Source organism: Lygodium microphyllum, chromosome 10 (genome assembly GCF_053477565.2).
Source record: "Lygodium microphyllum isolate KBCC chromosome 10, Lygodium_microphyllum_v1.1.10, whole genome shotgun sequence".
NCBI classification, from domain to species: domain Eukaryota; kingdom Viridiplantae; phylum Streptophyta; class Polypodiopsida; order Schizaeales; family Lygodiaceae; genus Lygodium; species Lygodium microphyllum.
The window spans coordinates 10,707,978-10,725,667 of NC_141144.1; positions in this window are offsets into that span (position 1 = coordinate 10,707,978).

A 17,690-nucleotide genomic window follows, 5' to 3' on the forward strand; every position below is an offset into this window, starting at 1 on the left:
AAGGAGCATCACTGTCAAAGCATATACTACGGTCAAGCAGGAACCATGTCAATGAGTGTATAATGTCAAAGCTCTTCCAAAAGCATCTGGGATGAAATCCAAGCTCGAAGTCGTACCCCGAAGATCAACACTTCATGGCATATATCCAAGACATAGGCAGGAACCAATAGGCATAACCCAAAGCATGTAAAATAGCTTCAACCCGCTTTTATTACAGCATGAAATGATTGTAAAAACTAAGAAATTTCAGTCCCAAATCAGTGCCAAAATGATGGCATAACATGTGCAATCCATCCCCAAGTCAATCAACATCCAATAGGCATCAAACCGGTTGACTATGTATGCCTAGACAAGCATAGCATTTACTGTCAATGTAGCATCAGCATAACATGACTGTGAACTGTTGTAAACAGTCCCAAACAATGTTTGAATCAGCCCCAAATCAATGTTCAATGCTCAAGCCTTCAAGACCGAGCATCAAGCATGTTCATATGCCCGAAATGGAGCCTTTCCAAGTGCCAATGGAGGGGGAGAGTTGTCTTTGTGATTGTCAATGCTGAAGACACATATGGGAGGGCTGCGTGATTCTAGCAATTGTAAATACTGGTCCTGGGGCCACAAAAAATGGTGGCCAAGCTTCGGAGGGGTCCGATTAAAGCCAAGGAAGGCCTCAAACAAGCTCTAATAAGTCTTGTTCAAAGGCAAGTGAGATATGAAGCAACGGAGCTTCAATGGTGGCTGCCCCAATCTTGTTTGTAGCCTGTGAGACCTGAGAACTGAAGTAAACCCTGAAGAAAATGATCAAATACCTCTGATGTAATGCCTTGAAGGTGCCCAACAATGTCGGGAAGGTGCTTGGGAAGCCGGGGAGTGACGGGAGCTCAAAGGAGTCGGATATGGCTACCGAGAAGGAGACCCAATGCAAGTAGAGAGTCAATGGGATGTTGAGAATGCCACAAACCAAGCTCAAGAGTCAAAAAGCAAAGCTTTGATACTAGTTGAAAGGGAGCGATGGATCAAAGGTTGGACTCGAGAGCTATGGCGGGAGAGCAAGAGCAAGAAAGGGAGAGACTAGAAATGGGAACTCCAACAGTCACAATCTGTGACTGGGCCTTCCTTTATTCAAACTGTCACTAAAAGAATAAAGAATAAAGTGACGGTGATGGGCGCCCGCCACCTGCAGTGTGCAGTGGCGATGACTGTCAGTGTAGTAATACACGGGCGGCTAGGCAGAGGTGCCTTTACCCCCAATATCAAGCATTTCTTTTGCCGTCCCATAGACACAAAAATCATCTAGAGAAACTTCCATCCATTGTCGTAGAAAATATTGTTAAGCCATGATCATAACTCTTTGAAATGTCAGAGGTGCATTACATAAGCCAAAAGGCATCACTTTATAGATGAATGTACCCCATTCAGTAGTAAAGGTAGTTTTGGATTGATCTTCAGGATGAATTAACACCTTATTGTAGCCGCTAAACCCATCCACGAAAGAATATAGCTCATGGCATGCAACTTTATCAAGTACATGATTTGTAAATGGCAAAGAAAAATTATCTTTACGTGTATTGCTATTCAGCTTTCCTTAATCAACACAAATGCTAATCTTCTTACTGTTTTTCTTGGGTACTACCACAATAGGGGAAACCCATTCACTATATGGAACACGATATATGAATCTTGCATCTAAAAGCTTGGTAATTTCATCCTTCACTAACTCTGCATACACAGGGTTTGTCCATTGCTGACGTTGATATACGGGTTTTGTGCCTGGCTCCAAATCAATAGAATGCTGACAAATTTCAACTTTAATACCTTTAAGGTCAGTATAAGACCAAGCAAATTTTCCAACATGTGCTTGTAATACCTCCTCAAACCTTTCTTGATCTTGGGATTCCAATTAAGCTTCTAGATTTAAATATTTCCCTTCTGCCATTTCTATTTTAACTACTTCCACTTCAGGCTCTTCAAGAAACAAAGAGGCTTTTTTTCGAGACTTGATTGTAGGTACATCCTTAGATATCCTCGTTTATACATTTTCAAGCAAACTATTCCTAGCACTCGATTTTGGTTCTTCTTCCCCCTTGTTCACAAAGTGTACCGAGGGTAAAGTCATATAAGGAATAATAGCAAGATGTTCTTGAGTAGCACCATCAACCTCTATTCTGTAGACATTTGCTATCTCAAAAAAGGATTTTGCAATATATCTTTCCCAGTTTTTATCCAAGCAGCCATTAGTGGTGTCAAATCCTTATTAGACTTCATTATAAATGAGGATTTGATATGGAGCCCCAAGAGAGACACCAAGGAAAAGGGGATTCTACTGCAAGAAAATCTTTCTTGTAACATCAACAAGCTTTTATTTCATTCTTTAGATGACCAAAACAAGGAAAACAGCAAATCTTCACACAACATCATAGTAGATATCTCCCACGGATTTAATAGAATCAACCATAATCTTCAACATCTTCATAGAATCCATCAAATACAAGAAACATAAAAGAATACACCATTTTTGAATGGAAGTCAATCACATAATATTCATTTTCATTGTCTTCATAGTTTTCTCTTTCAATCTCTTATTGAAAGATACATTATTTTTATAGAATTGGCTATCTCCGGCTCTCTTTCTCTCTCTCGATCAATAGTACATCATCTCCTCGCTACAATACTCAAGAATGACACTTAATAATCCCTCTTAGGTCATGGATTCACCTCCCAAGAGGTATGGGAGGTATGAAAGGGCACCAGAGCCACTATATTGTCTCTTCATAGCTCACTACTGTCACTGTCACTTCAGTCGTCAGCAGATACTTCTTCCATTTTTTAAGCTCTTTTGAACTTAGATTCATTCTTTCCAAAAGTTAGAAAACTTTCCCAAAGTCACACATACATTCTACAGAACACTTACAGAAGATCTACAAAACAAAATAGAACAGGAATAGAGCAGAGACAGAGGCTCTACAGAAGGTCTACAGAGCATTACAGAAGGTCATCATAGAATAGCAGATCCTCATAACTCATACCAAAACTATTCCAAACTATAAAAAACTATTCAATAAGCTTTCAAAAAACCTCAACCTTCATCATCAATCCATGCTTCATACATAAGAAAATCAGAACAAAACATAAGCTAAATAGAAGGCATCAAAACCTCAACAGAACCTATTAGAACATCACAGAGCTTTATATTTCTACTAAGAATCATCATGAGCTTCCAAAAAATAATCAATATAATCCAAAACACTCTCAAACACTTCCAAAAACAACCACCACACATCACTCAAAATCCATCAAAAATCAACCATTCAGACCTTTAAGACAACAAAAATCAGTCAAAATTTCAGTCTTTTTCCACTCTCAACATATCCCCACACATAGAAAGGAAATGTCCTCGCGACTTAAGGAAAAGAAGAATGTAAGTTCAGTAAAGATCTCAATTCGATCTTCTTTAGTATCTTCAATAATCACCCCAAACCACGACCCCAACTTATCACCTATATCTAGGAAAGAATACAACTAAAGAAAAACATCGTTATGCATTAACATATCTCATAAACAATAGAAAGTCATAACAAATTTGTAAAGGATATAAGAGGTACCAAGCAAAATGGGATGTCAATCTCACTAAAGTATCAAGAGATTGTGAATATTGTTGAGTAAAATGGAGATAATTTTGGTATGCTTGACTAGCAGTTGTCCAATCCCCTGGAATTAATGGCCAATTAATATGTGGTCCTATGTGGTCCATCCTCTTCTTCTTGGAATCTGTTGATCAAATCCTTCATACCCACTAACCAACTAAGGGGGTTGAGAAATAGAAGTGGTAGGAAATGGAAGATGAATGAGTAAAAGAGGATGAAGAGATGGGTAGGCAAAATCATAAAATGAGGAATAAGCTAAAGAAGGATTAGCTTAAAATTTAAGCGAATCAATTAAGAAATGTATTAATTGATAAGCAGGAAAAGTAGAAGGTATTTGGATAGATGGGGAAGGACAAGGTGGAGAAGGGGAAAAGAATCAATCTTCATTGAAAGAACAATAGGTAAAGATTGGAATTTGAGGAACACCTTGAGGTTGGAAAAGGAGAGGTAAGATGGTTGCTGAGTTGGATTGATAAAGGGAAAATAAGCATCATAGCGATGGGCCATTTATTGATAATACAATAAGCTAGGAATAAAGGGACCTAAAACAAATCGTCAATGGTAGGCATCAAAGAAGGATGAATCAAAGGGATGGTTCTTGGAAAGATGAGCTAAAAGATCCACCCTCAGTTGGTTAGTGTTCTGCACATGAGTAGAGGTTGTATTCTATTGTTGGTTCACGACTACAAAATAAATCATGGAATGCCATAAAGTGTCAGGGCAAGTAGCCACTTTAGAAGAATAGCACTGGAACATGTCATGTATCCTCAACTCCAAATGGTTGATATACAAGGCAGCTTGTAAGACCACATCCCCTACATACCAAGCCAGATCTACATCATCTAAAATTAACAGATCATCTCGTAGATACATATAAGACAGCAACATGATATCCGTCGTCATAGAATCTTCAAAGACCATACGGACAACTTCTATTAGCAAATCTGAAGACCAAGATCCGCTCCAACCATCCTCTAGAAGAGGGAGATCCATCGTTGAGAGCTTAATATAGAAGGCCAACTTCTACAACTGATAGTGGACAAAAAAGGAATGATCGGGAGGAACATACTCTTGAAATTGCTCAAATGTAGACCATAATAAATCCATCCTAGACTGCAATCTTTCCACTTTGGCTTGAAACAACGGACATAACATGGCCTGTCTCTGGAGAACTGCCAAGGCGGAAAGAAGGAAAAATATGCAAAATAACGTGCCCAACAAACTTATCATGTCAAAACACAGTTCTGACCGAGAGAGGATGCATTTACATGGGAAAAACCCAAAAAATAGACCCGAAAATGGGCTCAAAAATTGATACGAAAAGAATCGAGCATCAAAACGAAGGGCAGTAAAAAGGAAAAATGTCCGTGGGAAGGGGATACACAGGGTTGTTACATCAACATGTAGTTCTGGGGGAAGTAGGAGGGGTTCACATACAAAAAACACAAAAAAGACACCCGAAAACACATGAAAACTTAATAACTAAAAATCCGACAGGCGGAATAGGGAGAGGAAAAAGGAAATAGGTGGGGAAAGGTTGGCCGGACACAAGGGTCAAAGGAAATTGGAATTTCGGTGAAAATAGGGCATGTTCACATGGAAAAATGTGAAAAATATGCACAAAAATGATCCGAAAACGTACAAAAATTAAAATCGGATGAACCGTGCATCAAAAGGATAGGGAGAAAAAATGAAAAAAGTTAGGGAGAAGATGTAGGTCAGGAATGTCATGTCAGGTTGTTGTTCTGAAATAATAAAGGTGCGTTCACATGGAAAACCGTCCAATTTATAGGAAATGTTTCAAAAATTAATAACTCAAGAACCGTTAGCCGGAACAGGTGTTGGTAAAAAGGAAAAATGGTCAAGTCAAAGGGACGAACAGGGTTGTATGGTGGGATGTGGGTTTTGGTGAACGTAGGATGGGTTCACATAGAAAAACGTCACAACAAGGAATAAAGGAAAAAAGAGAAGGAACGGCCCCAAGGGTAGGTTGAACAGGGACGGATGGGTGGAGAAGGAACCCCATCCAGGTAAAATTGGGTCATGGCATACATGCATGATTAAATTGAGGCATATGCAGAGGGGGTATACATCATAGACACGCAAGGACGGGTCCCCACACTGAAAACTTTAACAGATAGAGTTAGATGCATTAACACAGCCTAGAACTCGTCAACCGACTGGACTCTGATGTCTCCACACTTAACACATAACATATCCTTGCAATCATAAGGATATGGTTAGAAAAACTTGGCCCATTTCACGTATGGTCGAAGGAACCGTCGCTGCTACGGAAGGGTTGGAGTCAGCGGCAAGAGGTACCATGGCTCGCTCCAACGTTCAGCCAGCATGGCAGGGACCATGCAGCAGCACCCAGAGAGATAGCTGGTTGATAAATCTCGTCGAGGTAGGTATCATGGACAAAAGATAGTCACTCAAATCACGGGCACTCAAATGGGATGAGAGAACAGTTACTCGCCCCATAACTTACATCACGCGAGTGAATGTTGATGGAAACCCAAATCTCACACCCGATTTAGGAATCGACAAGGGAATGGTACAAAGGGAGTATGCCAAGGTGCACAATTGATGGTGCATCAGTGCGTCCAACCCCGTCTGGCATAGGTGCAAGCAGGAAGGCCAGAGAGCCTTGCAGTACAATGTATAGAACAAAGTGATGTGTCTTATGCTGATGGTAGAGACCCATCCCATGGGTGCATAAGGAAACGGGAACGTACCTGACTCCAATTGTCGTAACATCCCTCAATCCTCACCTCTCAATAATTGATGGAAGAAACACCAGTCACACTCAACCCCCCCTCTGTCTCACGCTCTGTCAATAGATATAAGAGGGCAACCCATTCCTGAAACCCATTGATGTAATCCTCACTGTCACTTGTGCAGAGGTTGTATGCCTTGTGCGCATTTGATAGTACAACTATGCATCCCGCCCTATGCCGACATATAGTGCAAGAAGGAAGGCCAGGGAGCCTTATGATGTAGTGCACAAGAACAGATCATGTGTTGTGCATTGAGAGACCCAACCCATGCATGCAACACTCCATTCACACATCTCGCCTCTCATTTGATTTAAAGGGAAAGACTGGTCACTCACCCCACCCTTTGTCTCACTCTCTTTTGATAGATACAAAGGGCAGCCCATACTCACGTCCCCATCCTATTAGGATGAAAGCTTGCGTCACTTAAGGGGTTCGTGATGAAGATCGCTTTGTCTGTTGTTGTCATCAAGATGTTGAAGATGAGGCGTACCCAGGGAAGCAACCAAGTCTGGTACTTCAATGATTTGTATGAAAGGTCGTTTATTAAGGAGAGCAGATGGACTGATATTGCAGAAACAACACACCAAGGGAGGTGGCTTCAAATTGCTTGCGAAAAGGTTCTGCTAATGAATCAACTATTCTAAACTGCGGGGTGTTACCACCTTTTCCACAGTCAGCTTCCCGCCCAAGGGTATTTCCATCTTTTCTTGAAACCAGGCCTGCTATGACAGGGAATTTCTTCCTTTTCTCCCATAATAGTTTTTTTTTTTCCTATGTCTTTTTAAATTTTTTTTTCTCATTAATAAAGAGAATGATAGAAATACCATGTGTCAAGACCAACCTCACCACCATTGCTGGATCAGACGAGAAGAGAACAAGGTAAGGTTGAGAGGTATCTGTGAGGGGCTAGTAGAACGAGACTGCCTCATGAGGAATATCATAAGGCCTATCAAAAGCACAAGGAAAAGGACAGTGCGACACCCAAAAGGGAGAGGGTAGGTCGACTGTGATTGTCAAGATCCCCAAGGAGGGAAGTACATCAGAGGCATCAACTATCTGTACCTAAACAAAGTCATTAGGGTTGACAGCAAGTACCTTGTACTGGCCCATCCACCGTTGTTGAAGCTTGCCATGAAACTTGCCAAATCTCGAATCATAGGCCAGGACAAAATCACCTTCTTTGAACTCCTTGTGCTTGTTGAAACTATCATGATAGGCCTTGCGTCGCCCTTGAGTGGTTTCCATACACTATAGGGCCATCCATCGAATCTCATCCAAACATTCCAAGTGCAGGAGGTGGCGTTGCAGTGACTCATCATCTCCCAAGTGTTCTTTAACTACTACTCACAAAGAGAGCAATTCCAGCTCAGTAGGGAAGACTGCTTTTGTACCATACACTAGTTGGAAAGGGGTCTATCTTGTAGCTACCTTATGGGAGGTTCTATACGCCTAAAGGGCCTCTGTAAGTCGATCGTCCCAGTTGTGATGATGTACAACAATCGTTCTTGTCAAGATCGAGTAGAGCATGTGGTTGGTGACTTCAACTTGGCCGTTGGCTCTAGGGTAGTAAGGAGTGGACTTGCAATGGCAAATCTTATACAGTTCCGTTAACTCTTCCATTATCTTGTTAAGGAAATGAGTTCCTCTGTCACTTACCAACTCGAGGGGACTACCAAAACGGGTGATAATATTTTCGTACATGAATAGGGCTATGTTGTTACCATCATCCCGCTTCAGAGCTTTAGCTTCACACCACTTTGTGACATAATCCATACATACTAAGATGTATCTGTTCTGCTTTCATTTGGTAGGCGGATCAATGGGACCCACAAAATCAATCCCCCACTTCTCGAACGGCTTTAGGGGAAGAATAGGTTGTAGTGGTATGGCACTTGTTTTGGTGGATTTTTCCATTCGCTGACAAGCATCGCATCTCTTGTAGTAGTCATATGCATCCTTGTGGAGGGTCAACCACCAGTATCCTGTGAGCAGAGCCTTCCTGGCTATTGCTTTTCCTGCGAAGTATCCACCACATGGTTCATCATGGCATGCTTTCAATACTATGCCGATTTCGTCTCCTGCAACACTTCATCTTTGCCTCTCTTATATAGTGCACCGCCTAGCAAGATGTAGGGGGCTGATTCTAACATAAGCTTCTTCTTCTCACGACTTGCGATGCCAAGAGGATACTGTTGAGTTGCCAAGAGGTTGGCTATGTCTTCCAGCAAATGTAGTCCCACTACCCATTTTCAAGGGAGAGTACAATGACGATCCTGATCTTCATGTAGCACAGTTTATGGTAGCATGTGAGACTAACAATGCTAAAATCCCAAAGCATTGGTTAGCAATATTCCCTGCCACTTTCAAAGGTGCAGTGTTTCAGTGGTATGAGAGACAAACAGCATGAACTTTGGACACATAGGAGTGGGCTTCCTCACTAAATTCAGGCGTGAAGGTTTTGAAGAGTGGATACGAGAGGAGTTCATGAACCTAAGTCAATCCTCTAGAGAAAGAGTAAAAGCTTATGTCTCGTAAATGGATCCATCCTAAAGAGATGGACCAACCATGATTTGGATGAAGGAATCCAGAAAGGAGTGTTCCTCAAAGGCCTACAACCAGAAGTTTGCAAGTTTGTGGAATTGAGAAAACTAGTTAATTTGCAAGCTGCAATGGAAGGTGCAAGGATGTATGACGAAGTTGAAGCAAGGTTGTCAATGACCTCAAGAAGAGGAGTCTTACCTCTTCCCATGCCAAGAATGGTATTCTCACCAAATGTAGTTCTAGGGACAGCTCCCTACCCCTACCCCCAAATGCAAATAGTGCCGCAATATAGTACACCTAATCCACATTGGCCGCAGACGATAGTTCCTCCAATGGCAACTCAACACCAATGGAACCCTACCAATTGGAATTAACAACCCCAAGTCTCAATAGGAGCTTTGAATTAAAACCAGAACAGAGGACCCTTTGGATCAACCTAGCCATTGTATGGAGTGATAATAGAAGCTTCCCAAAACCCTACTACAAGTACTCTTGGAGATGAAAATCTAAAAGACTACCTGGCCAACTCAGGTGCAAGTATCAAGAAAGAGCTTATGGATGCGATTACAAAACAACTACAGACGCTGAAGGTGAATATCACCAATATATCCACTCCTGTGGGAGGTGGGAGAGATGTGATGTGTTCTAATACATGGTGCGGAAAATGCCATCAAGCAAGACATTTAGCCACTGAATGTACCTGAAAACCAACCATTCCTAGATCCTTCTATTTATATTGTTTGAGGAAGAACCATACAGAGAATATTTGCTCTCTAAAAGAGATGCATGAATGAAGAAAGAAAGATGAAGATGCAAGATTCAACTTGTTGGAATCCAAAATGAAAATGCAGGACATTGGATCAAAGCCTAGGGAGTTTGGTCCTAATTTCATCAATCAAAGGAGGTTTTCCTCTCAAAGTTACAGAGGACGACAGTCTTGCGGTGGTCAAAGATCAAAAGTGGAGTGTTAAAGATGTGGAGAAAAGGGTCATATCTTACCAAACTGTCCAAACCCTGAAGGTCTATGGATTACAAGCCCTTATGCAATCGATGCAAAGGAGAAGGCTACACTACAAAAGATTGTCCAAGTCCAACTCCTATGAAAGCTACTCTTGATACCCAACAAAAGACCTAAGAACCTGCTTCCAATTTGGTGGAATTGGAAGTGGCCGCAATAACGCGTGCAAAGAAAGGAGAACCCATAGTTCTAGAAGAGAGTATTCCCCCTGCCAAGACTGTGAACTTCAACCTTCCTAGGGAGAAACAAAATAGACACTTTTAAACCAGACTTAACATTCCAACAATTGTTGATGTTGTCTCCCAGCTATCAAAAGAAATTCAAAAGTATACTGACCAGAAAAAGAGGCCTAAGAATTCTTCCCTCCGTGGTGACCAAGTCCAATAGAGCCTCAGAACCCGTAAAGGAAGTAGATGTGGCTAACGCCTTCCTGGATCCTAGAACCCCAGAGATTGGCATATGGATTAAAGGGTGCTTTATTTCATATACATTGATTGATGGAGGCTCATCAGCAAATATAATGACAGATGTGACAATGAAGGATCTAGACTTGCAAGGAATGCAACGTACATAGTGGCTTATCAGATTGGCAGATCAAAGCAAAATCAAACCATCGAGCATTGTTCCCGTATGTAAAGATAACCCTCGTAGGAAGAGACTATTTTCTAACATAAATATTTGGTGGTCAAACCAAATTCCTACATGACCTCATGCCCTCTATTGTTGGGAAGACCTTGGCTTTTTGAAGCAAGAGCAAGGATGGACTGGTTCAAAGGAACCCTAACTCTCAGTAGAGGACCCAATAAAGGAACCCTAACCCTCAGTAGAGGACCCAACAAAGTGGTGTTAAAGTTGTATGGATCGCAAAAAGGCAATGGATCCACGTCCATTAAAGTCGTAACCGACTCCTCTAATGAAATAATAGATGTACATCAAGATACGAAGAGGCTATCAAACAAATCTTTCCTAAGAAAATAGAGGCACAATCCCTAACAGTGGGCACTATAAGCCAACTACCGAAAGAAGCAAAGTCTTTTTCCATGGGAGAATACCTATGACAACAAAATAGAAGCATGGATGTACTATTCTCCCTGTCATATGGCAGTCATGGGGATAAAACCAAAGACAGAGATAGGAACCTAAACAGAGACAGAAGTAGAAGCAGAGATCATAACAGAGAACTTGTTCTTCTCTTACAGCGTCCCCATAGAGATAGAAACAGAATTTGAAGAGAACGAAGGTGATAATGCACAAAAAGATTATGAAAGCGAGCTAGAAGGATCTATCCTACTCACAAAAGGGGAGATGAGGAAGAAGTTTCTGAAGTTCCTAAAGCCTCAAAAGCAAAAGATCCCTCTTTAATCGACATAATGATTATGGTACCCTTTAGACTGATAAATGAATCATGTCATGAGCAAAGCCTTTATAAATGGATTAAGAAGAATAGGCCTTCCTTCAGCAGTGGCTCTTGTCTTCCAAAGTTACCCTTCCTTAAAAAAGATGATGAGGATGCACCTTACCAACAATCCCCAACCTTGCAGTTTAGACGAAACGCAGAAAGTTCCTGTCATGTGGCATTCTTGGATGCATCTTCAAAAGATGAATCCTCGAGCCAAGAAGTAACTCATCCCTAACCTAAACCCGAAAGCTCAATGATACCCTTTAGGCTTCCCAAAGAGCAAGCTAAGCCTCCATTAAAAGAGGACAGTAGTTCCATTGCATCATCAAAATAGGAGACCACTCCCTTGAAAGACTCGGATCTCTACCCAAAAGCAGTTCGTGGGACATTTATCCATGAAGTGGAAGGTGAAAATCAATTGATGTTCATGGATGCTGAAGGTATCAAACGTCACCTGAAGGTGGGTCTAAATCTTTCATAAGAAGAACTACTGGTCCTATGAGACCTACTAAAGGAGAACTTAGACATGTTTGCATGGTCGTATAAAGAACTAAAGGGGATTGATCCCACAGTATGCCAACACCACATCGACCTAGAGCCTGATGCCAAACCTGTAAACCAAAGACAGAGACGTATGAATCCGAATTATTCTGCACCGGTGAAGGTCAAATTATTGAAGCTCCTTGAAGCTGAGTTCATTTATCCACTGGCTAACAATGAATGGGTTTCGCCCATTGTGATAGTACACAAGAAGAACAAGAAACTTCAAATATGTGTGGACTTCACAAAGCTGAACTCCAAGACAAAGAAGGATCATTTCCCTATCCCTTTCACTGACCAATTGTTGGACACAGTGGCATGCCATGAGCTCTATTCCCTCTTGGATAGATTTAGCGGATACAATCAAGTCCAAATCAATGAAGAGGGTCAATCCAAAATGACCTTCACAATAGAATGGGAAACCTATGCTTATAGAGCGATGTCATTTGGGCTCTATAACACTCCTACTACTTTTCAACGAGTGATGATGGCTACCTTCTAGAACCATCTATATGATTTTATTGAGGTGTATCTCAATGACTTCTATGTCTATAGCCTAATTCGTGAGCATTGGGGACACTTAGAGCAGTGTTTTGACAGATGTCGAGAGTATGGGATTTCTCTCAAGCCCGATAAATGTGTATTTGGCATCTCATCAGGGGTTCTTCTAGGCCACATTCTCTCTACACAAGGAATAGAAATAGATCCTGCTAAGTTTGAGAAAAATATCGCCTTGACAGCCCCAACCAACCTTAAGAAATTGAGGGGATTTCTTGGCCATGTAGGCTATTACAAAAGATTCATTGCGTACTTTGTGACAAAGGTAGCCCCTTTGCATAAACTCTTGAGGAAAGATGTTGAGTTTACATGGACCACTGATTGTGACCAGGCATTCAACACCCTAAAGCAGTGTTTGATTAAAGCACCCATCCTACAACCTCCTGATTAGACGAAGGAGTTCCATGTGCACACTGATGCATCAATTGAAGGCCTAGGTGTAGTGTTATGCCAAAAGGGTCCCTCTAAGTTAGATCAACCTATGTATTATGCAAGTTGGAAAGTAATCAATAGAGAGCAGAACTACACAGTGACAAAGCTTGAGTGTCTAGCAATGGTGTTTGCTTTGGAGAAGTTTCGACATTATCTGATATTGATGCATTTCAAATTCTATGTGGACCATGAAGCCCTGTCCTTCTTGATGAACAAGGCCAACGTGAAGGGAAGAATGATGAGATGACTCCTTTTGTTTCAAGAGTTCGACTTTGAAGTGGTTACCAAACCCAGTCACTCTCATGTCCCTCTCATGTCCTGGCTGATCATCTATCGCGAATCCCTCAAAGTGATGAAGAAGACGAGAAAGATGATCCAGACCTTCCTAATGCTTCCTTGTTTCTAGTTGAAACAATTACCCCATGGTACGCAGACATAGCCAACCTCCTGGCAACCCAACAATATCCCCCGGGTATCTCAAGCTGTGAGAAGAAGAAGCTTCTGTTGGTTAGCCCCCTACATTCTATTAGGAGGTGCGATGTACAAGAAAGGCAAGGATGAAGTCTTGCGAAGATGTATTGTAGGAGAAGAAGTTGGCATAGTATTGAAAGCATGCCATGACAACCCGTGTGGTGGACACTTCACGAGAGAAGCAACAGCTAGAAAGGCCTTACTTCCAGGATATTGGTGGCCAACCCTCTATAAGGATGCCTATGATTACTGCAAATGGTGTGATGCCTATCAGCAAGTTTCTTGTCATCAATCCGAATAGCTGAGTCCAAGTCCAAACAGTTGATGCTTCGGATGATCCCTTCCTTATTAATGGCTATCGCCTCAAGAAGTATTACCCCCCCTGGGGATCCTGACAATCACTTTTGATAGCTTCCTCATTCTCTGCACAATGGTCAGATGACTTTACCTAATGCTCCTGATAACCGTCTTGTTGATCCTAGTGATATGGTGTCATCCTGATAGCCCCTCGTAGCCACCTTCCCCTCCCCCGTGGCTTCCTTTCCATTTGATGCAACAGAGGTGGCGTGGATGGTTATGATACATGGCATTCCTGCCATTTGATTCTTCAAATACAATAAGAAAAAGAAGAAAAAATACAAAATAAACATATATTGGTCATGGGAGAAAAGGACCTTGGTCCTTGTCATGCCTTTCTATTCTTTGAGAAAAGGTGGAAACACCCTCGGAAGTAGGGTAAAAGAAAATAAAGAAAAAAATTAAGTAAAATACAACTGTTATGGGATAAAAGAAAGCAATTCCCTATCATAACAGGCCTCATTCCAAGAAAAGATGGCACACACCCTTGGATGGGAAGCTGGTTGTGAAAGAGGTGGTAACACCCCGCAGTCCAGGATTGCTGAATCTCTAGCTGAACTCTTGCAAACAAAGTTTTCGAGCTACCTCCCTTGGTGCATTGAAACCCATAACGTCATTAATACTTCTGGTTCCTACAACAGATTCAATTTCCAACATGCAATCCTAGCATCAAACCGGTTGGCTATCTCCCTGGGTCGGCCTCTTCATCAACTAATCCACATTAACACCTTCAATAGACAAAGCTGATCTTCATCAACAAACTTAGAGAGCCATGAGATTTCATCCTAACCGAATGTGGATGTGAGCCTGGGCTGCCCTCCAGTATTTATCAACAGAGCGTGAGACAGAGGGGGGACTGAGCATGACTCATGTTTTCTCAATCAATTCTTGAGAGGTGAGGATTGAGGGAAGTTATGACACTTGGAGTCAGGTACATTTCTGTTTCCCTATGCACACATGGGATGGGTTTTTGCCATCACCCCAAGACATGTCACCCTATTCTGTAAACTATACAACAAGGCTCCCTAGTCTTCCTCCTTGCACATATGCCAAATGAGGTGGGACGCACTAATGCACCATCAACTGTACACCCTGGGGTACTCTCCTTCTCTGTACCCTCTCTCTTGATGATTTCTAAACCAGGTGTGAGACTGGATTTCCATCATTATTCCAATCACATGATGTACATCTTGGGGTGAGTGACTATTCTTTCACTTCATTTGAGTGACTGTGAGCTGAGCCCAATATCCTTTGCCATCAACGATTTCCCATGATTCCCTCAATAAAGTTGCCTCCCTGGATGCTTCTACGTGGTCCCTACCACATTGGACATGTGCTATGAAGACACATTGGTACCTCCTACAACCGATAATGACACAAGATGCAACATTGACAATCGCCTTCACTTTCTGCAATATGGGCCAAGTTTTTCTAACCCTTCACTTCTTGTTTATTAGTGACAGTCATGTTTTAAGTGTCGGGACATCAGCGGTTGGACTAATGTGGGGTCCTAGGTCCCTGTTGCTCGGTTCACCCTTCCCATTAAAGTCTTAAGTCTGGGGATGCGTCATTGCACGTCTATAAGGCATATACTCATGCACATCCTGATTCTAATCATGTAGCTATGCCATGACTTGATTTTACCCTAATGGGGTCCCTTCCCCACCACCCGTCCTCTCTCACCCCATTCTTGCAGACGTTCCTTACCCATATCTCTCTATCCCTTGATTTGACATATTTCCATGTGAATGTATCCTCCGTTCTGAAAGGAGAGAAGGATCGAAGCTTGCACTCGAGAGCTATGGCGAGAGAGCAAGAGCAAGAAAGAGAGAGACAAGAAATGGGAACTCCAACAGTCACAATGTGTGATCGGGCCTTCCTTTATTCAAACTGTCACTAAAAGAATAAAGAATAAAGTGATGGTGATAGGTGCCCGCCACCTACAGTGTGCAATGGCAGTGAATGTCAGTGTAGTAATACACGGGCGGCTAGGCGGAGGCTCCTTTACCCCCAATAACCTCCCACTTAAAGGCGAATCTTCCCTAGTGAGGAGTGAAAAGAAAAAGAAAAAAGACAGTACAACATGTACACACGTACAACAGGATGAGGAAAGACGTCATCTCATCCCACGCCCATCAACCTCCTGAGGAAGGCAAAGCGCTATGTAGAGAGGCTTTTCATGAGCAGATCTGCAGGATTCTGGTCAGTCAAGATCTTGACAAGATCAACAGATTTGTCCTCAATGACCCCATGTATGAAGTGATACCTCATCTCAATGTGTTTCATCTTTGCATGGAAGACCGGATTCTTGGCTAACTGAATAGCACTCATAGAATCCGAATGCAGTGTAGGAATAGCATCAACACCAAGGTTAGCAACCAAACGACCCAACCAAATGGCCTCCTTACAAGCCTCATTGGCTGCAACATACTCAGCCTCTGTAGTAGAAAGGGCCATGCATTTCTGCACCCTGCACATCCAAGAAACAGCACCTCCAGCATAGGTGAATACATAGCCGGAAGTGGACTTCCTACTATCTGCATGTCCTGTATAATCAAAGTCAGTGTACCCCACGACTCCTATATCCTGGCTGCCATAGCATATGCACATATCTACACTGCCCTTCAGGTACCTCATGATACCCTTCACGACATCCCAATGCTTCTTTCCAGGTGTAGCCATATAGCGTGCCACAACACTAACTACAAAGGCAATATCTGGACGAGTGGCAATCATGGCATACATAAGACTGCCAATGCGGATGCATAGGGAATCTTGGCCATCTTGGCCCTCTGCTCATATGTCTACAGACAATCAGCCTGTGATACCTTCACATAAGAAGGCAATGGACAGCCAATAGGCTTTATGTCCTGCATGCGGAAGCGCTCAAGGACTTTATGGATATACTCCCTCTGTGACAAGTAGAGAAGTCCCTGATGCTTGTTGCGTCTAATGTGCATACCAAGTATGTGAGCGGCATGTCCCATATCTCTCATCTCAAAGCCCTTCTTGAGCTGAGCCTTAAGAGCATCTAGCTCATCATGAGCTTTCCTTACTATCAGCATATCATCCATATAGAGTACCAAAATCAATAAAGAACCATCACGGGCTTTCTTCATGTAAAGACACGAATCCATAGCACTCCGACTGTAGCCCTGTGACTACATAAAGGCATCAAACTTATGATACCACTCCCTAGGTGCCTACTTTAAGCCATAAAAACTTTTCTTCAATTTGTACACTAGGTGCTCCCTGCCAGGTTCTACAAAGCCCTTAGGCTGCTCCATATAAATCTCATCATGCAAGTCCCCATGTAAGAAAGCCGTCTTGACATCCATCTGGTACAAATCCAAGTCAAGCTGAGCAACCAAAGCTAAGACTAAGCGCAGGTGGTCATCTTAACCACAGGAGAAAAGATCTCATCAAAGTCCACACCATGCTCCTGCTTAAAACCATTTGCTACCAATCTAGCCTTGTATGCTGGCTTGGGGTGTCCAGGGGTACTTTTCAGCATGTACACCCACTTGCATGGCAAAGCCTTCTTGCATGTAGGCAAGGAAACATAATCCCAAGTGTCATTCTTATGCAAGGAGTCTATCTCAAACTGCATAGCCCTCTCCCAGGAGTGACTGTCACCCCTGCGCATAGCCTCATCATAAGTGAAAGGCTCTCCTGCATCTATAACCAAGACATAATGCATCGAGGGCTGAAATCTATCAGGTGAACGTTTGTCTCTAGTAGACCGTCTCACGGTAGGCTCTGTTGCTTGCCCAGCTACCTATCCAACACCCTGACCATGAGCATCTGCTGCAGCTATAGGCTGTCCAACTGGCTGTGCCGGAGCTCTTGGCTCCTCCTGAAATATGACCCTGCGGATCTCAACAACTCTCTCAAGCTGCTGATGCATCTTGTCTTCATGGAAGACTACATCATGATTGCGGATGACTTTC